The following is a 25,261-nucleotide window of genomic DNA, read 5'->3' on the forward strand; positions in this document are numbered from 1 at the left end:
GGCATAAAGAGGGTGACATCTGCATACCCAGTTTTGTACTTTATATGATGTACTCGGCATGTAAATAAGCAGGCTGACAAGATACAACCTTTGATGTACCCTCTAGACTCATTTGAAATGACCCTGATGCTGGGAAAGACTGAAGGTGGGAGGAGAAGGGGACGACAGAGGATGAGATGTCTGGATGGCATCACCAACTCAATGGACTTGAGTCTGAGTAAACGCCAGGAGTTGGTGATGTACAGAGAAGCCTGGCATGCAGTCCATGGGGTCTACAGAGTCGACATGACTGAACTTAAGTAGCTACTGTAGTATATATATATATATAACAACGCATAACCTCTATGTATAACACAAAACATAAAAAGTTAATAGCTGGAAGGAGCAGTGTGTTCACTACTGAGCTGAACTTGTTTGACTAGTCATGTTTACTTTTTGCGATCTCATGGACTGTAGCCTACCAGGCTCTTCCATCCATGGGGTTTGCCATTTCCTTCTCCAAGAAATCTTTCCGAGGGCTTCCTGCATTGCAGGGAGATGTTTCAAATTGCCTGAGCCACCAGAGAAATCCCACATTACGGTAGAAGGTAGTTCTATCGTTGAAACCATAGTTACCAGGGGAAAGCGTGCACGCAGTCCCCCACTACCACAAATTATGCAGTCGAGTTTCCCGCATTTGGGGAAATCGCAGAGGTCAACACACCCGCAGTGCAATGGGTGAGCCTCGCCCTGGGAGAACCACCTTCGTGCTCACAGTATCTCCCCTGCCAGGTAAGTATGAAGTAATTCTGCCCACCGCCCGCACAGCCTTAGACACGTTCACTGTACGCACAGGCTCACTTTGCTATTGCCACCATCTCTTCCACCACCGACCGCACCGCATCGTTTCCCGCACCTCTCAGGCACTCCTAACAACTCTTATAGTAAAATCCAAGCAGTATCTGGGGAAAACTTCCACAGCCGGCAAAGTGGCAGGCCCGCTACTGTACCACTTCCGCTGCAAAATTTACATAGTGAAGTGAGTAAAGTGAAGTCGCTCAGTCATGTCCGACTCTTTGCGACCCCATGGACACCAGGCTCCTCCGTCCATGGGTTTTCTAGGCAAGAGTACTGGAGTGGGTTGCCATTTCCCCATTCAGGACCTGTAAGGTGGCTGGCTCCTCTCCTCCAACCCAGGCCCTGTCTCATGCCCCTCATCTCCCCTCCCACCGCAGCCGAGATGACCAATGGGCAGGCCGGATGCTGAAGGAGAAGTGACATCCTGATTCCCTACAGCTTAGGGAGCCCAGGAATCAGTGGAAGCAGACCCTTTATTCTTTAGTTGAGATGTAGAGGAATTTAGCCAGCCTCCTTGCATTCTTAACCTATGTTCTAGGTTACATGCTGAGAATAGTAATTCTGTGGTCCTCTGTTATGCTGATCCAATTTTGTTTTAAGAAGTAATAAGCTGTAAAATAATGAATGTAAATATATGTTTGTAGGAACAAAGTAAACCATAAGTATGTGTTCTGTGTGTAAACATATAGATTCAGGGTGCTAACTTTAAAAAATGCACAGCGTCAGAGTTGTGAGTTCAAGTATTATTTGGGGCAAAATGAGGAGCTCAGGAGGCAGCATTTCAGATAGCTCTGAGAACTTGCTCCACAAAGGTAGGGGTGAAGGTCAGTGTATATGTAGTCTTGGTGAAGGGCGAGTATGTGCATTCAAGTGCAGATTCTTTGCAGAAGGTTACTGCTAGTCATGAGGATCACATGTCACCGTGAAGGATTTTAGTGCTTTTCTAGGTACTAGGAGATATTCAGGTCATAAAATCGGCTCCTGAAAATACATCACTATCTGAAGACTTGTTCTGCGAGTTTTTCCCAGAGCACAGAGTGGGCTCATTTCTGCTCTCCACCCTGAACTCCTTTCAGGGGGTGTTGAAAATCAGCGGCTGCAGCATTTAATCCTTGTAAAGGTGGATGGCAAGTGCCAGTTTGTAGTTGACAAAAGTTATATCTCAAAGTTCTGTGGGGTGTATTTTCTGTGCACCTTCTTACTTCATCCTCATGGTCTCCCAGGTACCATGTTTGAAAGTGAAGTCGCTCAGTCGTGTCCAACTCTTTGCAACACCGTGGACTCTAGCCTATCAGGCTTCTCTGTCCATGGGATTCTCCAGGTAAGAATACTGGAGTGGGTTACCATTTCCTTCTCCAGGGGATCTTCCCCACCCAGGGATCAAACCTGGGTCTCCCGCATTGGAGGCAGATGCCTTAACCTCTGAGCCACCAGGGAAGCCCTTTTTCTCACCATACAGAATACAAAAGTTGAAGATTCTGAAGAAGCTGATGACCAAAATAAGGGTTAGAAAGATGATGAGTTTGCTTGAAGAATAAGGTTTGTATGTTTTCTCTTACTGGATAAGACTGGGTTAGACCTGAGGGCCGGGAGTGGGGAGGCTGGAGAAGGCAACCAGCTTGCTTTTCAGACCAGAGACCAAGGAGTGGAGGAACTTGATCCTTGAAGTGCATTTGGCTTAAGAGCGAAGGTGACTAGCCTGGAGGGAGAATCTTGAACTCAGCACCCAGTTAACTTCCAGGAAAACCTGTCCTTTCTTGGAACAGCTGACACTACTAGTCCTGCACGCTGACTTTAAATATTCTTTATCCACCACTGACTGTATAGAGCTTCTCCATCTTTGGCTGAAAAGAATATAATCAATCTGATTTCGGTGTTGACCATCTGGAGATATCCATGTATAGAGCCTTCTCTTGTGTTGTTGGAAGAGGGTGTTTGTTATGACCAGTGCATTTTCTTGGCAAAACTCTATTAGTCTTTGCCCTGCTTCATTCCGTATTCCAAGGCCAAATTTGCCTGTTACTCCAGGTGTTTCCTGACTTCCTACTTTTGCATTCCAGTCCCCTATAATGAAAAGGACATCTTTTTTGGGTGTTAGTTCTAAAAGGTCTTGTAGGTCTTCATAGAACCGTTCAACTTCAGCTTCTCCAGCATTACTGGTTGGGGCATAGACTTGGATTACTGTGATATTGAATGGTTTTGACTGTGGCTCAGACCATGAACTCTTTATTGCCAAATTCAGACTTAAATTGAAGAAAGTAGGGAAAACCACTAGACCATTAGGTATGACCTAAATCAAATCCCTTGTGATTATACAGTGGAAGTGAGAAATAGATTTAAGGGCCTAGATCTGATAGATAGAGTGCCTGATGAACTATGGAATGAGGTTTGTGACATTGTACAGGAGACAGGGATCAAGACAATTCCCATGGAAAAGAAATGCAAAAAAGCAAAATGGCTGTCTGGGGAGGCCTTACAAATAGCGGTGAAAAGAAGAGAAGTGAAAAGCAAAGGAGAAAAGGAAAGATATAAACATCTGAATGCAGAGTTCCAAAGAATAGCAAGAAGAGATAAGAAAGCCTTCTTCAGCAATCAGTGCAAAGAAATAGAGGAAACAACAGAATTTTCTCTTCAAGAAAATCAGAGATACCAAAGGAACATTTCATGCAAAGATGAGCTCGATAAAGGACAGAAATGGTATGGACCTAACAGAAGCAGAGGATATTAAGAAGAGATGTCAAGAACACACAGAAGAACTGTACAAAAAAGATCTTCACGACCCAGATAATCATGATGGTGTGATCAATGACCTAGACCCAGACATCCTGGAATGTAAAGTCAAATGGGCCTTAGAAAGCATCACTACGAACAAAGCTAGTGGAGGTGATGGAATTACAGTTGAGCTATTCCAAATCCTGATAGATGATGCTGTGAAAGTGCTGCACTCAATATGCCAGCACATTTGGAAAACTCAGCAGTGGCCACAGGACTGGAAAAGGTCAGTTTTCATTCCAATCCCAAAGGAAGACAATGCCAAAGACCCTCAAACTACCGCACAATTGCACTCATCTCACATGCTAGTAAAGTAATGCTCAAAATTCTCCAAGCCATGCTTCAGCAATATGTGAACCGTGAACTTCCTGATGTTCAAGCTGGTTTTAGAAAAGGCAGAGGAACCAGAGATCAAAATGCCAACATCCGCTGGATCATGGAAAAAGCAAGAGAGTTCCAGAAAAACATCTATTTCTGCTTTATTGACTATGCCAAAGCCTTTGACTGTGTGGATCACAATAAACTGTGGAAAATTCTTCAAGAGATGGGAATACCAGACCACCTGATCTGCCTCTTGAGAAATTTGTATGCAGTCCAGGAAGCAACAGTTAGAATTGGACATGGAACAACAGACTGGTTCCAAATAGGAAAAGGAGTTCATCAAGGCTGTATATTGTCACCCTGTTTATTTAACTTATATGCAGAGTACATCATGAGAAACACTGGACTGGAAGAAACACAAGCTGGAATCAAGATTGCCGGGAGAAATATCAATAACCTCAGATATGCAGATGACACCACCCTTATGGCAGAAAGTGAAGAGGAACTCAAAAGCCTCTTGATGAAAGTGAAAGAGGAGAGTGAAAAAGTTGGCTTAAAGCTCAACATTCAGAAAACGAAGATCATGGCATCCGGTCCCATCACTTCATGGGAAATAGATGGGGAAACAGTGGAAACAGTGTCAGACTTTATTTTTCTGGGCTCCAAAATCACTACAGATGGGACTGCAGCCATGAAATTAAAAGATACTTACTCCTTGGAAGGAAAGTTATGACCAACCTAGATAGCATATTCAAAAGCAAAGACATTACGTTGCTGACAAAGGTCCATCTAGTCAAGGCTATGGTTTTTCCTGTGGTCATGTATGGATGTGAGAGTTGGACTGTGAAGAAGGATGAGCGCCGAAGAATGGATGCTTTTGAACTGTGGTGTTGGAGAAGACTCTTGAGAGTCCCTTGGACTTCAAGGAGATCCAACCAGTCCATTCTGAAGGAGATCAGCCCTGGGATTTCTTTGGAAGGAATGATGCTAAAGCTGAACTCCAGTAATGTGGCCACCTTATGCAAAGAGTTGACTCATTGGAAAAGACTCTGATGCTGGGAGGGATTGGGGGCAGGAGGAGAAGGGGATGACAGAGGATGAGATGGCTGGATGGCATCACTGACTCGATGGACATGAGTCTGAGTGAACTCCGGGGGTTGGTGATGGACAGGGAGGCCTGGCGTGCTGCGATTCATGGGGTCGCAAAGAGTCGGACACGACTGAGCGACTGATCTGATCTGATCTGATCCACTGCTGTCCACTGTAGGAGTTTCCTATTGCTACTGTAACCTGTTACTACACACTTAGTGGCTTAAAACAACACACATTTATTATTTTATGACTCTGGAGATCAGAAGTCCAAGATGCATCTCCCTGGGCAAAAAGCAAAGTGACAGTTGGGTGGTGGTGATTCTTCATGGAGATGCTAAGAGAGAATCTCTTTCTTTGCCTTGTCCAGGCTCTAGAAGATGCCCACTTTCTACTCTCATAGGCCCCTGTCATCTTCAAAGATAATTACAGCTGATCAAGTTATTCTCACAACACATTATTCTGACACAAACTTTCTTTCTGTCTGTATGAACCTTTGTGTTTCCATGGAGCCCCTATCTCAGTTCAGTTCAGTCGCTCAGTCCTGTCCGACTCTTTATGACCCCATGAACAGCAGCACGCCAGGCCTCCCTGTCCATCACCAACTCCTGGAATCCACCCAAACCCATGTCCATTGTGTCGGTGTTTCCATCCAACCATCTCATCCTCTGTCATCCCCTTCTCCTCTGGCCCTCAATCTTTCCCAGCATCAGAGTATTTTCAAATGAGTCAGCTCTCCGCATCAGGTGGCCAAAGTATTGGAGTTTCAGCTTCAACATCAGTCCCTCCAATGAACACCCAGGACTGATCTCCTTTAGGATGGACTGGTTGGATCTCCTTGCAGTCCAAGGGACTCTCAAGAGGCTTCTCCAACACCACAGTTCAAAAGCATCAATTCTTCAGTGCTCAGCTTTTTCACAGTCCAACTCTCACATCCATACATGACCACTGGAAAACCATAGCCTTGACTAGATGGACCTTTATTGACAAAGTAATGTCTCTGCTTTTTCATATGCTGTCTAGGTTGGCCATAACTTACCTTTCAAGGAGCAAGCATCTTTTAATTTCATGGCTGCAATCACCATCCGGAATGATTTTGGAACCCAGAAAAATAAAGTCGGCCACTGTTTCCCCATCTATTTGCCATGAAGTGATGAGACCAGATGCCATGATCTTAGTTTTCTGAATGTTGAGCTTTAAGCCAATTTTTTTACTCTCCACTTTCACCTTCATCAAGAGGCTCTTTAGTTCTTCTTTCACTTTCTGCCATAAGGGTGGTGTCATCTGCATATCTGAGGTTATTGATATTTCTCCTGGCAAGCTTGATTCCAGCTTGTGTTTCTTCCAGTCCAGCATTTCTCATGATGTACTCTGCATAGAAGTTAAATAAGCAGGGTGACAATATACAGCCTTGACGTACTCCTTTTCCTATTTGGAACCAGTCTGTTGTTCCATGTCCAGTTCTAACTGTTGCTTCCTGACCTGAATACAAATTTCTCAAGAGGCAGATCAGGTGGTCTGGTATTCCCATCTCTTTCAGAATTTTCCACAGTTTATTGTGATCCACACAGTCAAAGGCTTTGGCATAGTCAATAAAGCAGAAATAGATGTTTTTCTGGAACTCTCTTGCTTTTTTGATGATCCAGGGATATTAGCAATTTGATCTCTGGTTACTCTGCCTTTTCTAAAACCAGCTTGAACATCTGGAAGTTCATGGTTCACGTATTGCTGAAGGCTGGCTTGGAGAATTTTAAGCATTACTCTACTAGTGTGTGAGATGATTGCAATTGTGCAGTAGTTTGAGCATTCTTTGGCATTGCCTTTCTTTGGGATTGGAATGAAAACTGACCTTTTCCAGTCCTGTGGCCACTGCTGAGTTTTCCAAATGTGCTGGCATATTGAGTGCAGCACTTTCACAGCATCATCTTTTACACTTTGAAACAGCTCAACTGGAATTCCGTCACCTCCACTAACTTTGTTCGTAGTGATGCTTCCTAAGGCCCATCTGAATTTTCTTAATTTAATCACACCCACAAATTCTTTTTGTCCATGTCAAGTAACATAATCAGAAATTCCAGGGACCCAGATGTGGGCATCTTTGGGGAAGCATTAGTCTACCACCACAGCCAGTCTGCCCAGTGAACACATTTCCGCAAGCATATCAGTCAGTAGTGGCTGCTCCATTCTGAAAGTGATCCAGGTGAAAGCAAGTCAGTCCACTGTGTCTGAGGGGCAGCCAGTCAACAGCTGGGCCCCGTACTGAGGCATCTGAATCAGAGAAAGAAGGAAAATGCCTGTGGGGAGATGAATCTGAGGACCCAGCCTGGGCAGTTCCCAGGGATCAGAGTTGAGAGGTGCAAATGCCTTCATGGGGGGAGGAGGCTGGGGAGGGTGTTAGGAGCTGAATATATCTGTTTCCCTCCCTTCACCCCCCACCCCCACAATTTCATATCTTGGATGCTATTCCCCAGTGAAGCTGTATTTGGGGAAGGAACTTTGAAGGATATAATTAAATTTAAATGAGATCATATCCTTGGGGCACTCATCTGATAGGATGTTTCAGTTTCAGTTGTCGCTCAGTCGTGTCTGACTCTTTGTGACCCCATGGACTGCAGCATGCCAGGCCTCCCTGTCCATCACGAACTCCCAGAGTCTATCCAAACTCATGTCCATTGAGTTGGTAATGCCATCCAACCATCTCATCCTATGTCATCCCCTTCTATGCATGCCCTCAGTCTTTCCCAGCATCAGGGTCTTTTCAGATAGTCAGCTCTTTGCATCAGGTGGCCAAAGTATTGGAGTTTCAGCTTCAGCATCAGTCCTTCCAATGAACACCCAGGACTGATCTCTTTACGATGGACTGGTTGGATCTCCTTGCAGTCCAAGCGACTCTCAAGAGGCTTCTCCAACACCACAGTTCAAAAGCATCAATTCTTCAGCACTCAGCTTTCTTTATAGTCCAACTCTCACATCCATACATGACTACTGGAAAAACCATAGCCTTGACTAGACGGACCTTTGTTGACAAAGTAATGTCTCTGCTTTTCAATATACTGTCTAGTTTGGTCATAACTTTCCTTCCAAGCAGTAAGTATCTTTTAATTTCATGGCTGCAGTCAAGGTTTTAGAAAAGCCAGAGGAAACAGAGATCAAATTGCCAACATCTGCTGGATCATCGAAAAAGCAAGAAAGTTCCAGAAAAACATCTATTTCTGTTTTATTGACTATGCCAAAGCCGTTGACTGTGTGGATCACAATAAACTGTGGAAAATTCTGAAAGATGGGAATACCAGACCACCTGACCTACCTCTTGAGAAATCTATATGCAGGTCAGGAAGCCACAGTTAGAACTGGATATGGAACAACAGACTGGTTCCAAGTAGGAAAAGGGGTACATGTTCTTAAATGAAGAGATAGCAGAGAGCTTGGGCTCCTGCCCTACCCCAGCTCAAGTAACAACAAAAGACCTTGTGAGGACCCAGCCAGGGAAGGACTATCTGCAAGCCAGGAAAAGAGCTTGCAGCAGAAACTGAATTGCTGGGAAGTTCCAACCATGATCTAGCACGTCTCAAAACTGTGAGAAAGCAGGTTTCTGGTTAAGCCACCCAGTCCATAGCATTTTTTTTCTGGAAGCCCAAGCTGACTAACACAGAGGGTCACTTAGTCATTGACCTAAGCAGCTTCTCCTTGGCCCTTTTTGGGATCTGCCCCAGTCTTATTGATTACCAGTAATTAGCACTCACCACCTGCTTTGACTTTTAAAGGCTTATCCATGACTCTCGAATGAGGAGTCATCACCTGATTTAAAATTTCCTAGCATAGTCGGATATGACTGAGCAACTAAGCACAGCACACAGCACAGCAGAATTTGCTACGTGCAGCAATGGCCTGCAACAAGGATCTCAGAGTTTCTTTTGAATGAGTTTGACATCTTCAAAAATAACAACCCAGAATTGTTTGGTTCCTTTAATGGACCGGGACCTGGCGGTCCAGAGGCAACGATAAGAAAGTAAAAGAGAGAAAGAGGCTAATTTACTCCCTGGTTTATGCAGAAAACCAATAAAGTCCTTGACACAGGACTTGCGTCTCTCACAAAGGCACCGGGCGCCCTCTCGAGGTGGGTGAAGGCACAGGGCACCTTCTCCAGAGAGTCTTAGAAGCCCGGGCAGGAGAGTGAGCAAGACGGGTCTCTGCGCTCCAAGGAATCAGCCAAAGAGAGAGAGAGAAAGAAAGAAAGAAGGGACCCAAGCTCTGATGGAGCAAAGGTGCTTTAATGATTTTTCTGTGAGTATATATAGGCTGTAGTACAAGAAGTTAATTTTGTCAATGATAAAGATCAGAAAACCAAATGTACAGTAACCGTTACCAAGGGAACAGGGATGATGATGGTCACAAAGTCAGGGGACAATCCATATCTCAAGAAAGGGGATCGAGACTAAGCAGTTTTGTCGTAAAGAGAATGTTTACTAAAGGAGATTGAAGCCTGTTTCACACAATGACCCCGGTTCCTGGGAGCAGCTTGCTGTCCCGCTTAAAAAGAAACAAAGGGCTTGCGAGAAACAGCACGTAGGAATCCTCCTGTTAAACATTCCCTGACAATTCCCCCTTATTTATTTCTAATATTTATAAAAAGAGTTCTGACCATTAGAGTTTTTTTAGTTTTAACAATCTTTGCATGAAGGCAATGGTAGATGACAAATATAATTATCAAGACAATCATTAAAATTACAGTTCCAGACCCGATGTTGTGAGTAATGCTTTGAAACCATCCGTGTGGTTCAAGCCCAGATAATTGATTGGCTAGCTGTCCAGCTAAAGTTTTCAAATCAGTGGAAGAGGGCAGATTATTAGAAAAGGTTTCAAATATTTCTTTTTGTAATAATTGTACATTTAGAGAGACATTATCATGTATGTTTTGTAAATGAAATTTGATTTGTTCCCAGTTGTAGGCATTATTATTGAAATGAACAGGAGTAACACAAAATTGAGTAGAATTCCAATCACATTTTAACATGACCTGTTTTTGTACATCTGTTAATTGATCTCCAACCCATTTGATGGCTGTTTCTAGTTCCTGTATTTCCTCTTGAATATCCTCATCTATCTGAGACTGAGTGGCCCACATAGTATGGGCATCTTTAGTCCAATTTTGAATAAAATTACGTGTTTGAATCGAGGTTTGTAAAGCAACACCAGTGACAGCAGCAGTGGTGCAAATAGCTATTCATCTCAAAATGCCAAGAATCAGCCATCCAATGTATCGTTTAGATCATTGGAGCGATTTAGTAAGTAACTAGGAAGCAAGCCCAGCCATGGAACCTTTTTCTAGGGTCATTGGAGATTTATTGGTAACCGTAGATTATGTTGAAATCGAAGAATCAAAAGGGAGTCATTTCTCAAGGAAATAGAGGAGTTAAGACAAGTACATAATTTACAATTTATGCAAGTTACAGAAGATAAAGTCTTATTAAATTGCAAGTTTTCTATAGCTACAACAAAAGGAAGTGGAACACAGGCTTGTATAAAATATGACTGATTATAGTGAAAGAGATCATTGCTATGGCTACGATTAGTCCCTGTGAAATGTCCAGTCCAAGTCCCAAGTTCCTCGATGCTTGCAGCAAGTTTCCAGATGTCCCATTGCTCAGGCCCACTCTGTTTATCAAGAACAATTCGAGGACGAGGGGGGCGCCATTCCACTGTCAAGCCATCCAAGAAGTCCTCTGTCATGGTAATGCTCCATTGTAGTATTAGTAACCTCCTATGTTATTTAAGTTCTATAATCATATATAGTGTTATTAATATTATCTGAGCAGTTAGATAACCACATACCATGGGGTCCCCAATCAACAATTGTATGATTAGCCATAAACATTAATTTTCTTGATTTGGCCTGACATTTGTCCCAATGAACGGGAATATACGTAAAATTCCTATTAGTAAACCCTTTGCATAGTGTTCTTTGTTCTTTCCTTAACTCTTTCCCTAAAGCTTTAGTAGTATAAACATGGTTCACGGACAAAGAGAGGGCAGTAAATAATTCAAGCAGCGTGTGGAAGTTCCTTTTTGGAGACAGAACGAAAGCCCATGTTTGTTGATTGACATTAATACATAATTTTGTTGGGCCCATGCATAAGGGAAGGATTTCATAGCCTAGAGGAATGCTAGTTAGTTTTATTTCTTTTTCAGGATGAGAGGGCCCCTCCAAGCTCCAAGGAGGGGGCATATGTGTTGAGTCATTAGTGGATACGATTGGTCCCATATCTGTCCATTCTATAACCTATAATAAAAAGGGGGGTTAGGTATATAAGCCCAATAAGTGTGGTCAATCAAGTCAGCCTGAGCAGGGGAAGCAAAAGCAAGCAAAGCAAGCATAGCAAAGAAAGTTATTTTCAGGATTGCGAGGCATTCCCTATTGAGAAGTCAGATTTTCAGCTTGATTAGTAAGGGTATTTATCGATTCCCAAGTAGGGAGATCATAAGGTCGGTTACGTCGAATGCAGCGTTTTTTGGAAATTTTTAAAGTCGCCATGGCTTGCCTTGGAATTCCTTCTTCCTGAGGTTTTTGTTGTATCGTCTCTAGTCTGAATGTTGGGGGTCCCCTTAGGTTGAATCTTCTGAAGAGGAAGTCATATGAGTTCGTTGGATCCATCTGGAGAAGCAGAAGTATATCCCTTCCCCTATAAGATTAGTTTCTTAGATTTCCATAGATTAGTTAACCCATCTTGATATCAAATGGGCAAAGGAAGGGAGGTGTCCTTTAATGTTTCAAAATGTTTTTCTGGTTTTGTCAAAATATCTTCTTGTGGTAAGTTTAAAAAATTTAAAACAAATTAAGGTATATTAATAATAGTTATAGAAAGAAAGGAAAGCAATAATGATGAAAACATTCCTAGGAAACATTTCAGTCCAAAAATAATCATCTAGAGATCTGTTTGGGGATTGGTAGATAATGTCCCTCAAGAGGACATTGAGAAGCTTTTATTTTAAATTGACCTTGACTCTTGACTACTTAAACCTTTCTTCTTGAATGTTGTTTCCATGAATTTGTTTATTTCTGTGTCAAAGGTATGAGCCATCATCTTGTTCAGCCAATGCTATTGTTCTTCTTTTTCATATATGTAAATCAAACAGACCCAATTTTGGTTTTAAGTTAACTTTTTGGTCTTTGGGTATTTTGGAATTGACAACATTGATGTTGTTAGAGGTAGGTTTTTCTGGTTGATATAGTTTATGCCTCATGTTTAACAGATGGGACAGTCAGTGGCTTAAAGCAAGCCTTTGTAGATATATGTACCCATTTAAAAAATATTTTTTCATTAGGCCCAGGTATTGGTGGCATAGTGTGTCTAATGTAGAGTTGATCAGTTCCAACCAAGCAACGTTTCAGTAGGTAAGTTTGCCTTAATTTCCATGAGGTACTATAGTCTTGCTGTCATCATTAACTAACCATGAAAATTTGGCTGTGGTTTTGAAATAATGGGTTGATTTCTTTCTCATTCAGCATATATGTTTTTTCTGATATAAAAAGAAATGGGATCTGACTGTGTTTTAAGTGGTTTGTGTTATTTGGGGCAAAGGATTAAGAGCAAACATTCAAATATTTTTTCTTTAAGTGAAATTATTGAAAAGCTGATGCAGAACACCTTGATAAATGAAATGTTGCTCATGCCCAAATAGATTTGACCTTGTCCTTGGAAAAGAAATGAAGCCTGGAAGTTGTTGAATCTCTCTGTTCAGTGTGTCAAAGAAGATGGTTATACTTTCAAGACAGACCTGAAAAGAAGGTGAATATTTTGCACTTTTGATATTCTTAGGAACAAACAATCTTTTTGGCAAATGGTGTCTTTTTCATGTTGTTTTTGTTTTGCATTGTGAAGCAGGCATTGAAGTTGATGTTATTTTGTTTTAAGAATCTTACAAATTGGAAATAGAAATAAAGCTATATTAATAATAGTTATAAGCTTAAAGACTATATTGTATTCAGTTCAGTTCAGTTCATTTCATTCATTCAGTCATGTCCGACTCTTGGCGATCCCATGGATCGCAGCACGCCAGGCCTCCCTGTCCATCACCAACTCCCGGAGTTCACTCAAAATCACGTCCATCGAGTCGGTGATGCCATCCAGCCATTTATCCTCTGTCGTCCCATTTTCCTCCTACCCCCAATACATCCCAGCATCAACTATCATCAGTTCAGTTCAGTTCAGTTGCTCAGTCGTGACCAACTCTTTGCAACCCCATGAATAGCAGCACGCCAGGCCTCCCTATCCATCACCATCTCCAGGAGTTCACTCAGACTCATGTCCATTGAGTCAGTGATGCCATCCAGCCATCTCATCCTCTGTCATCACCCTCTCCTCCTGCCCCCAATCCCTCCCAGCATCAGAGTCTTTTCCAATGAGTCAACTCTTCGCATGAGGTGGCCAAAGTACTGGAGTTTCAGCTTTAGCATCATCCCTTCCAAAGAAATCCCAGGGCTGATCTCCTTCAGAATGGACTGGTTGGATCTCCTTGCAGTCCAAGGGACTCTCAAGAGTCTTCTCCAACACCACAGTTCAAACCCATCAATTCTTTGGCACTTAGCTTTCTTCACAGTCCAACTCTCACATCCATACATGACCACTGGAAAAACCATAGCCTTGACTAGATGGACCTTTGTTGGCAAAGGAATGTCTCTGCTTTTGAATATGTTACCTAGGTTGGTCATAACTTTTCTTCCAAGGAGTAAGCGTCTTTTAATTTCATGGCTGCAGTCACCACCTGCAGTGATTTTGGAGCCCCCCAAAATAAAGTCTGACACTGTTTCCACTGTTTCCCCATCTATTTTCCATGAAGTGATGGGACCAGATGCCATGATCTTTGTTTTCTGAATGTTGAGTTTTAAGCCACTTTTTCACTCTCCTCTTTCACCTTCATCAAGAGGCTTTTGAGTTCCTCTTCACTTTCTGCCATAATGGTGCTGTCATCTGCATATCTGAGGTTATTGATATTTCTCCCAGCAATCTTGATTCCAGCTTGTGCTTCTTCCAGCCCAGCGTTTCTCATGATGCACTCTGCATATAAGTTAAATAAGTAGGGTGACAATATACAGCATTGATATACTCCTTTTCCTGTTTGGAACCAGTCTGTTGTCCCATGTTCAGTTCTAACTTTTGCTTCCTGACCTGCATACAAATTTCTCAAGAGGCAGGTCAGGTGGTCTGGTATTCCCATCTCTTGAAGAATTTTCCAAAGTTTATTGTGATCCACACAGTCAAAGGCTTTGGCATAGTCAGTAAAACAGAAATAGATGTTTTTCTGGAACTCTTGCTTTTTCCATGATCCAGCACATGTTGGCAATTCGGTCTCTGGTTACTCTGCCTTTTCTAAAACCAGCGTGTACAACTGTAAGTTCATGGTTCACGTATTGCTAAAGCCTGGCTTGGAGAATTTTGAGCATTACTTTACTAGCATGTGAGATGAGTGCAATTGTGCGGTAGTTTGAGCATTCTTTGGCATTACCTTTCTTTGGGATTGGAATGAAAACTGACCTTTTCCAGTTCTGTGGCCACTGCTGAGTTTTGCAAATGTGCTGGCATATTGAATGCAGCACTTTCACAGCATCATCTTTCAGGATTTGAAATAGCTCCACTGGAATTCCGTCACCTCCACTAGCTTTGTTCGTAGTGATGCTTTCTAAGGCCCACTTGACTTCACATTCCAGGATGTCTGGCTCTAGGTGAGTGATCACACCATAGTGATTATTTGGGTCATGAAGATCTTTTTTGTACAGTTCTTCTGTGTATTCTTGCCACCTCTTCTTAACATCCTCTGCTTCTGTTAGGTCCATACCATTTCTGTCCTTTATCGAGCCCATCTTTGCATGAAATGTTCCCTTGGTATCTCTAACTTTCTTGAAGAGATCTCTAGTCTTTCCCATTCTGTTGTTTTCCTCTATTTCTTTGCAGTGATCGCCGAGGAAATCTTTCTTATCTCTTCTTGCTATTCTTTGGAACTCTGCATTCAGATGCTTATATCTCTCCTTTTCTCCTTTGCTTTTTGCTTCTCTTCTTTTCCCAGATATTTGTAAGGCCTCTCCAGACAGCCATTTTGCTTTTTTACATTTCTTTTCCATGGGGATGGTCTTGATCCCTGTCTCCTGTACAATGTCACGAACCTCATTCCATAGCTCATCAGGCACTCTATCAGATCTAGGCCCTTAAATCTATTTTTCACTTCCTCTGTGTAGTCATAAGGGATTTGATTTAGGCCATACCTGAATGGTCTAGTGGTTTTCCCTACTTTCTTCAATTTCAGTCTGAATTTGGCAATAAGGAGTTCATGGTCTGAGCCACAGTCAGCTCCTGGTCTTGTTTTTGTTGACTGTGTAGAGCTTCTCCATCTTTGGCTGCAAAGAATATAATCAATCTGATTTCAGTGTTGACTATCTGGTGATGTCCATGTGTAGAGTCTTCTCTTGTGTTGTTGGAAGAGGGTGTTTGTTATGACCAGTGCATTTTCTTGGCAAAACTCTATTAGTCTTTGCCCTGCTTCATTCCTTATTCCCAGGCCAAATTTGCCTGTTACTCCAGGTGTTTCTTGACTTTCTACTTTTGCATTCCAGTCCCCTATAATGAAAAGGACATCTTTTTTGGGTGTTAGTTCTAAAAGGTCTTGTAGGTCTTCATAGAACCGTTCAACTTCAGCTTCTTCAGCGTTACTGGTTGGGGCATAGACTTGGATTACTGTGATATTGAATGGTTTGCCTTGGAAATGAACAGAGATCATTCTGTAGTTTTTGAGATTGCATCCAAGCAGTGCATTTCGAACTCTTTTGTTGACCATGATGGCTACTCCATTTCTTCTGAGTGATTCCTGCCCACAGTAGTAGATATAATGGTCATCTGAGTTTAATTCACCCATTCCAGTCCGTTTCAGTTCGCTGATTCCTAGAATGTTGACATTCACTCTTGCCATCTCTTGTTTGACCACTTCCAATTTGCCTTGATTCATGAACCTGACATTCCAGGTCCTATGCTATATTGCTCTTTACAGCATCGGACCTTGCTTCTATCACCAGTCACATCCACAACTGAGTATTGTTTTTGCTTTGGCTCCATCCCTTCATTCTTTCTGGAGTTAATTCTCCACTGATCTCCAGTAGCATATTGGGCACCTACTGACCTGGGGAGTTCCTCTTTCAGTATCCTATCATTTTGCCTTTTCATACTGTTCATGGGGTTCTCAAGGCAAGAATACTGAAGTGGTTTGCCATTCCCTTCTCCAGTGGGCCACATTCTGTCAGACCTCTCCACCATGACCCGCCCGTCTTGGGTGGCCCCATGGGTATAGCTTAGTTTCATTGAGTTAGACAAGGCTGTGGTCCTAGTGTAATTAGATTGACTAGTTTTCTGTGAGTATGGTTTCAGAGTGTCTGCCCTCTGATGCCCTCTTGCAATACCTACCATCTTACTTGGGTTTCTCTTCCCACACCAAAGGCCTGTCTTAAACCACAAAAGGTGCCTTTGTGTATATGGGGTGGGATTAGAATGGAGTCCTCTCTTATGAGCCCCTCTGGAAAATCAAATGATTAATTCCCAAAGGTACTGCTTCCCACTGGGCATCCCTTATGGCTCAGCTGGTAAACAATCTGCCTGCAATGTGGAAGACCTGGGTTCGATCTGTGAGTGGGGAAGATCCCCTGGAGAAGGGAAAGACTACCCACTCCAGTATTGTGGCCTAGAGAATTCCGTGCAGTGTATAGTCCATCGGGTCGCAAAGAGTTGGACATGACTGAGTGACTTTCACTTCACTTCACTGCTTCCAATTAGACCAACTGGAAGTCAGACTCAACAAAAAGTGGCCAGAATTAGTCAACAGAAAGTGCATACTGTTCCATCAGGATAACACAAGAGTACATGTTCTCTGATGACCAGGCGAAAACGGTTACAGCTTGGCTGGGAGTTCTGATTCATCTGCCTTATTCACCAGACTTTGGATTTTTATTTATTTGGGTCTTTACAAAATTCTCTTAATGGAAAAAATTTCAATTTCTTGGGAGGCTATAAAAGGCACCTGATACAGTTCTTTGCCAAAAAGATAAAAATATCTGGGGAAGATGGAATTGTGAGGTTGCCTGAAGAATGACAGAAGGTTGTGAAACGAAATGGTGAATATGTGGTTTAATAAAGTTCTCCGTGAAAATGAAAAATGTGTCTTTTATTTTTTACTTAAAAAATTGAAGGAAATTTTAGGCCACCCCAAACTAATAGCTCAGAGAATGTCCGGCAAACTGGAGAACCAGGCTGTACAAACTGGGAGGAATAAGAAAGGCCAATGGAAATGAGCACACAGGCCAGATGGGAAGGGCACTGGTGCCCCTTGATGAGTGGCAAACGCTGTCGCTTTCCACGAGTGACACCACTGGCCCTGGACACTAGACACCAGCCGAGGCTCCATGACTTCTGCTGCACCTGGTCTGTGTTAAACTAAGGAGCTTGAGATGAGGGGATTCTTCCACTGCAGGGGACAAAAAGAAATTCCCCGGAGCCTACTCCTTGTGTCTCCTGCATGTGTACTCAGTCACTCAGTTGAGGCCAACTCTTTTGCAACCCCATGGACTGTAGCCCATCAGGCTCCTCTGTCCATGGTTTTTCCAGGCAAGAGTAGGGAAATCCATGGAGTAGGTTGCCATTTCCTCCTCCAGGGGATCTTCCCAACCCAGAGGTTGAAACTGATTCTCTAGCTCGTGTCTCTGGCCATTGCAGGCAGATTCTTTATTACTGAGTCACCATGGAAGCATTATTGTGTCTCTCAACTCCTGTCAAATTCTGGAGTAGTTGTTACTGCTAAAGATTGGACAGTTGTTGATAACAGACCCACAACTCAGCCCCTAGGGAAACTAAGAAAGCAAGTATGTGATCCTTAAGAGTTGCTATGTGGGAAGTTCATCATTGAAGGGAAGGGCATTCAGATACCAGACTACCTGGATATGACAGAAGAATCCCCTGTGCCCAGCCCCCTGCAGCTAGCCCAGTGGAGAACATTATAAATCCAGTGCCCCAGTCCCTGCAACCCTATCTCAAATAGACCAGGCATGTACAACCCTGTCTTGGAGCATATTAGATGTTTATCCCTGAGTGCAAGTGAGGGTTTCAAATTTTTATATGGGGGTGGCTGGTACTTCATCCAGTATTATTTACATTATCTACACTGAGAACCGGAGAAGGCAATGGCATCACACTCCAGTACCCTTGCCTGGAAAATCCCATGGATGGAGGAGCCTGGTAGGCTGCAGTCCATGGGGTCACTAAGAGTTAGACATGACTGAGCAACTTCACTTTCACTTTCATGCATTGGAGAAGGAAATGGCAGCCCACTCCAGTGTTCTTGCCTGGAGAATCCCAGGGATGGCGGAGCCTGGTGGGCTGCCGTCTATGGGGTCACACAGAGTCGGACACGACTGAAGTGACCTAGCAGCAGCACACTGAGAACTGAACAGTTTGAAAGTTCGAATTTCTGGGGATAGAGTAATTGGTCTAAAGCCATGGTAACAAATTCCCACCAGAACTGGGTTTAAATATTCTTTATCCACCAATGTCCGCTATAGGAGTTTCCTATTGCTACTGTAACACATTACCACACACTTAGTGGCTTATCACACATTTATGATTTTATGGTTCTGGAGATCAGAAGTCCAAGATGCATTCCCTGGGCTAAAAGCAATGTGACAATTGGGTTGAGTTTGTTCCTGGAAGCTCTGGGGGAGAATCTATTTCTTTGCTTTGTCTAGCCTCTAGAAGATGCCCACATTTCACTCTCATGGCTCCCTTCCATCTTCAAACCAGTCACAGCTGATCAAGTTATTCTCACAACACATTCTGATACCAACTCTCCTTCCTCCCTCTATATGGACCTTTGTGATTTCATGAGCCCCCCATCTCAAGGTCCTTAATTTAATCACACCAGCAAAATTTCTTCTGCTATGTCAAGTAACATAATCACAAACTCCAGGGATCAGGATGTGAACATCCTTGGGGAAACAGTATTCTGCCACCACAGCCAGTCTCCTCAGTGAACACATTTCTGCAGGCATAACAGTCAAGGGTGGCTGCTCTCTTCTGAACGTGATCCAGGTGAAAGCAAGTCAGTCCACTGCTTCTGAGTGTCAGCCAGGCAACAGCTGGGCCCCGTGTTGAGGCACTGGAGTCACAGAGAGGGGAGAAAGTCTGTGGGGAGAGGAATCTGAGGACCCAGAGCCTGGGCAGTTCCCAGGGACCAGAGCTGAGAGCTGCAAATGCCTTCATGCGGGGAGGAGGCTGGGGAGGGTGTTAGGAACTGAATGGATGTGCCCCTCCACCCCCACACACACACCTAATTCATATCTTGAACCCTAATCCCTGTGGGGCTGTATTTGGAGAAGGCATTTTAAGGAAGTAATTAAGATTAAATGAGACCATAGTCTTGGGGCCCTGATCTGATAGGATTAGTGTCCTTATGAGAAAAGATACCAGAGAGCTTAGGCTCCTGCCCTTGTTGGTGTTGTTCAGTCACTCAGTCGCGTCTGACTCTTTGCGACCCCATGGATTGCAGCAGCATGTCAGGCTTCCCTGGCCATCACCATCTCCCAGAGTTTACTCAAACTCATCTCCATACAGTCGGTGATGCCATCCAACCATCTCATCCTCTGTCATCCCTTTCTCCTCCTGCCTTCAGTCTTTCCCAGCATCAGGGTCTTTTCCAATGAGTCAGCTCTTCACATCCGGTGGCCAAATTATTGGAGCTTAAACTTCAGCATCAGTCCTTCCAATGAATGACTGATTTCCTTTAGGATTGACTGGTTTGATCTCCTTGCAGTCCAAGAGACTCTCAAGAGTCTCTCCAGAACCACAGTTTGAAGGCATCAGTCCTTCGACACTCAGCCTTTTTTATTGTCCAGCTCTCATATCCATACATGACTACTTGAAAAACCACAGCTTTGACTAGACAGACCTTTGTCAGCAAAGTAATGTCTGCTTTTCAATACGCTGTCTAGGTTTGTCCATTGCTTTTCTTCCAAGGAGCAAGCATCTTCGAATTTCATTGCTGCAGCCACCATCTGCAGTGATTCTGGAGACCAAGAAAATAAAGTCTGTCACTGTTTCCATTGTTTCCCCATCTATTTACCATGAAGTGATGGGACCATGATCTTAGTTTTCTGAATGTTGAGTTTTAAGCCAGCTTTTACACTCTCCTCTTTCACCTTTATCAAGAGGTGCCCTACCCCAGCTCAAGCAATAAGAAAAGGCCTAGTGAGGACCCATCGAGGCATCTGCTATCTGCGAGCCAGGAAGAGTGCTTGCACCAGAAACTGAATTGGCACAAACATCAATCTTGATTTGCACATCCAGCCTCCAGAATGTGTGAAAACAGGTTGATGGTTAAGCCAGCCAATCGACGGTAATTTTGTATGGCTGCCCAAGCTGACTAATACAGGAGGTTACTTAGCCATTGGCCTAAGCATATTCTCCTACCTGGGCCTTGGTGGGATCTGTCCCAGTTTTGTTCCTGTACAGAGTACTTATAGCCCGCTTTCTCTTGCTAAGGATGATCTGTGACTTTAGAATGATGTTTGATCACCTGGTTTAGGATTTCATAGTGTAAGTTATTCCATGTAACAGTGACTTGCACCAAGGGTCTCTTAGAGTTTGCTTTCCTTTTTAAAACCAAGTTTGTGGGTGTGTGCTCTGTCATGTCCAACTCTTTGCGACCCTTTGGACTGCAACTCACCAGGCTCCTCTGTCCACGGGATTTTTCAGGCAAGAATACTGGAAAGAGTTGCCATTTCCTCCTCTAGGGGGTCATCCTAACCCAGGATCGACCAGAGTCTCCTGCATTGTTGTTGGATTCTTTACCTCTGAACCATCGAGGAAGCCAAGAAAAGTTTGGCATCTTCCCAAATATCAACCTAGCATGTCTTGGATGGCTGAATTGAGATTCTTCAGGGTGAAGCCATGAGCCCATGTGACTTGCATTTCCTGGGAGATTTCTGTGGTTTGGACTCTCCAGAACCACAGACAAGGGTTTGTTTGCTGGTGAGGAGGAAACTGTGGTAGCTCTGGAGAGACCTAAGGGAAAAGGAGAAAAAAAATCCCCAGAATCAAGGCGTGTAAGGAGGTTGGGGGTGGGGGCAATGGGAGTCTGCTCTTGTGGGACTAAATGAAGTTGGTGGATGAGAGAGGAGGCTAGGGTGTGTGTCCAACATGAGGTCAGGGGAAGTTCAAGAGAAGGCAGCTGCCATTCTGGGACCAGAGACTAGGACCTTCTTGCCATTCAGGCTCTGGTCATCCTCCTCCTTATTCTTCCTCAGCTTCTGTCTCTGCTTCCTTCTCCTCCTGCCCTGTATCTTCCCAGGCTTTTTTCGTTCCCACTCCTCCTTGTCCCTGCTCCTCCTGCTCCCATCCTCCCCACCCCTCCCCCACACCACAAAGCAGGCCAACATATGAAGGCGCTGCCCTAGTCTGAGAGGAAAATGAGGGAGTGTTTTCCACCAGCCTAAGAAGCATGGCTACATTTGTCTCTGGTCAGAAATTGGTTTGGAGGAGACAGCACAAGATGGCTCAGCCTGAGGAGCTCCCCCTCCCCAGTCAACCGAGGACGCACGGGCCTTAGGCCCACCCCCCAGTTGCGTGACTAAAAGTCAGGAACCTCTCCACTGGGACCCTGAACATCTTGTTCCTAAAGTCCCAGACAGGTTAGCTTCTTGGTGCCCGCTTCTTCATGAGGCCAAGTTCCAAGGGAGGGTCCATGGCGCCCCCTCCTGGTGAAGGTGCACAAGGACCCCTTGTTCATACAAGGGTAAGTCTGAGAAAATGGTCCCATCTGTTCCTTGGAGACAGGGTTCTAGGTTCAGCGACTCCATCACCACCTTCACTTTCTCCATCACAGGCTCTTAGGCTCAGATGAAATTTCTATCCTCAAACTCAATCTGGGAGGCGGGGTAATCAACATCTGAGAAAAGGAACCTAAACTGGCTAGTCCTTGTGTAATATAATGGTCATCAGTGGAGCACTTCTAGGGTTCTGATTTGACTTTGTCTTGCTTTGCTGTTCGGCATTGCACCTTCATATATCGTCTTAATTTTACTAAACTTTGTCGAAAGTAAACAATTTTTATTCTTAGTTTCAATACTAGTTAGCACCTTGACTTAGATGGTAAAGCATCTGCCCGCAATGCGGGAGACCCGGGTTCGATCCCTGGGTTGGGAAGATCTCCTGGAGAAGGAAACAGCAACCCACTCCAGTACTCTCGCCTGGAGAATCCCACGGCTGCAGGAGCCTGGTAGGCTACAGTCCATGGGTCACAAAGAGTCGGACACGACCGAGCGACTTTACTCACTTCACTAGCACCTTAGTTACTACCATTGTCAGTGGCAGAATACTGCCCCCCTAGGTTGTCCCTGCTGAAATTCTCAAAACCTGTGAATATATTAGAAAAAGAAACTTTGCACTTGTGTTTAGGACACAGACTTTGAGACGAGGAGATGACCCTGGACCATTCAGATGGATACCCAGTAATTACACAGGGCCTTCAGGTCAGAACGATGCAAAGTGAGGACTCTACCTCACTTTGAGCACCTAGTTTAGAAGATGGATGAAGAGGGCAGGAGCCAAGGAATGCGGGAGGGCTCTAAAATCTTTTTAGACAAGGCAAGTTAACAGATTATCTCTTGGAGCCTCCAGAAGATAAGGCAGTCCTGTCAACATTTTGATTTTAGTCCAGTGAGATCTTTGTTGGACCCCTAACCTACAGACCTGTAAGATAATAAAGGTGTGTTCTTTTAAGATGCTAAACTCATGGTCACTTGTTACAACAGACATAGAGCCCCAATTCGATGTGTCTAGCATATTCACTTTAGCAGTAATAAGATGGGGGATATAATGAACCCTGTATGAATCTTTAGGTTCTCTATCTGTCTTGGGTTGAAGGTCAAGAGATATTGTTCCATGTTTGAAGCATTACATTAGGTATCTTTTTACTTTTCATTTTTTTCCCTAGTATACGCAGCAGGTTTCTCATTTGAATTACAGCAAACTGGAAGACAGTGATGGTGACACATATTGATCTCATTCGCCTTTAAGAATGGATTCCAACACGTAGAAGGAAAGAACATACTTCATGAAAAGTTAAATATTGCAGAATCCTCCATTCCAAAGATACTTTTTTTTTTTTTTTTTGGCATTTCTTACAGCGAAAAACTACTTTTCAAAGTGTGAAACACAAAAAAAGCTTTTAGGAACTTTCCCTAAAAGTAATTTGTGACTGGATTTTGACCAGTCTGAGATTTACTTGATTCATATGCTGTTGTTTTCATAAACGTTATGTCCATCAAATGAAGTTCTTAAAAGTGTTACTTGAGTTCGCCATTGATTACTGATTATATTATCAATTCCTAGCAGCCGTGGCAGCACAGGGATGAAGGAAGAATTGCTGGGATGGTTGAATCACCACAGGGATAGAGATCCTCAAATTTTCCTACTTTGTCTTTAACTAATTCCTTCATAGTTTAGCTGCCTTCTCACCCATTTTGCTGCTTCTGCCGATGAGTTCCTCAGTGGTGATGGCCAAAAGCACTTATGGAAAATACTTGAACAAGTGTAACAGAAGTTGATATCACTTCATCCACTATAAACCTGGGGCATGGTCTACCTCATGCATGAGTCTTTTTAAAAAATATTTATTTATTTATTTGGCTGTGCTGGGTCTTAGTTGTGACATGTGGGGTCTAGTTTCCTGACCAGGGATGGAACCCAGGCCCCCTGCATCGGGAGCGCAGAGTCTGAGCCACTGGACCACAGGGGAGTCTCAGGCATGAGTGTTTTGATGGAACTTTTTGTTATTGATGGTGGTGGTAGAATTTTTGTTTGTTGGTTGTTTTACTTTTTCAGCTGTTACTAGGAAGTAATTGTGGATTGAGTGCTTGATTTTAATTCTGGAAGATGAGAGAATGTAACTAGGAACTTTTTCTAGGGAATGGTTTAAGGTCTTTATGTTAATTTGTGGTGTGACTTATCCACTTTTCAATTAAAGATTCTCAAAGGAAAACAAACTTATTTATAGGGTTGAATTAGTGTTAGAGAGCAATAGGTTTTATGCTGTGATATGCAGCTCACCTGCTTCAGAAACATATGGTTATGCTTGTGTGAAAAATTCAGACTCTAGGACTCCATACCAACTAAATCTCTGGGAACTGAAACCCAGGAAGTAGCTTCTATCTCCACAGCTGATTCTAAGGCACTCTCAATTTAAGAACCACAATTTTTAGCCACTGCACACCAGGTAGCCAGACCTACCACTTCCCCTTCAAGGGTCAGTTCACTCTCCAATTCACTTGGGAGCAAAAGGATGGCTTTTGTGATTTCTTAGGAAAAGAAGTGCTTAGTATGAAACATGTGCATACAGACATGGTCTTCTGTAGGAAGGAGAGGATGTTTTCCAGACTGAGAATAGCTACAGAAGTTTGGGTCTGTGGGTCTGTATAGATCTGTTCTCTCCACCTTCTCTCTTTGCTTCTAAAATTGGAGATTGGTGTGGCTAGGGAAAAAAGGGGCCTGTGAGTGACTTATCACCCCTGGAAGCGTAACTGAGCTTAGCCTGAAGCCTCTGGTTTTCTTCCCTAAGGACTCTGTTCTCAGTGCAGAGCTGAGGTGTGGACTCCGGGCCTGGACTATAGAAGTTCGAGGTGGAGCCTGTCCTGGGAAGTGCAAGCAGGTAAGTTACACCTTTGAGTAACAGAGGCTCTCTGTGTTACTCTTTCTCTGTCTCCAAAGACACTGTCCCAACCCAGCAGAAAACCCTGAGGACTCATGTCCTGGGCATAAGGCCTGGTGGGTAGAATGCCTGGCTTTCCTGTGGCTCCTCTGTGTGGGTTCTTTGTGTGCATTTCATATGCCCTGAGTGAGCTATTCAGGAGGCTCTTTCTCCTAAGTAGCTGCTGCTGCTCCTGTGTGGGTAGGACAAGGACATGTGGAAGGGCCGGCTTCTCAGTGTCAGCAGTCTGGAGGAGTGTGGTAAGCCTTCGTGAGGGCTGGTGGAGGCCCTGCAGACCTGGCTCCACCACTTGCCAATCACAGGACCAGGGCACAGAAGTCAGCAGGCAGCAAATGAGCAGTTTAAGATGGATGAGAAATCAGGATTCTGGGGACCAGACCTGGTTAGATCTGCAGTGAGGAGAGTTACTCTCTGAGCTCAGATACAGCAACAAAGAGCAAGGAATGGGACT

General features: G+C 43.7%; 1 non-coding gene across 1 annotated transcript; it reads right to left on the reverse strand.

Moving 5' to 3' along the window:
- Positions 1 to 615: 615 nt before the first annotated feature.
- Positions 616 to 779, reverse strand: LOC113890637. The gene has a single exon (XR_003510592.1). It is a non-coding gene; the product is annotated as a U1 spliceosomal RNA (small nuclear RNA).
- Between the last annotated feature and the right edge of the window lie 24,482 nt (positions 780 to 25,261).

This window comes from Bos indicus x Bos taurus, chromosome 3, assembly GCF_003369695.1.
Source record: "Bos indicus x Bos taurus breed Angus x Brahman F1 hybrid chromosome 3, Bos_hybrid_MaternalHap_v2.0, whole genome shotgun sequence".
Taxonomy (NCBI): Eukaryota; Metazoa; Chordata; class Mammalia; order Artiodactyla; family Bovidae; genus Bos; species Bos indicus x Bos taurus.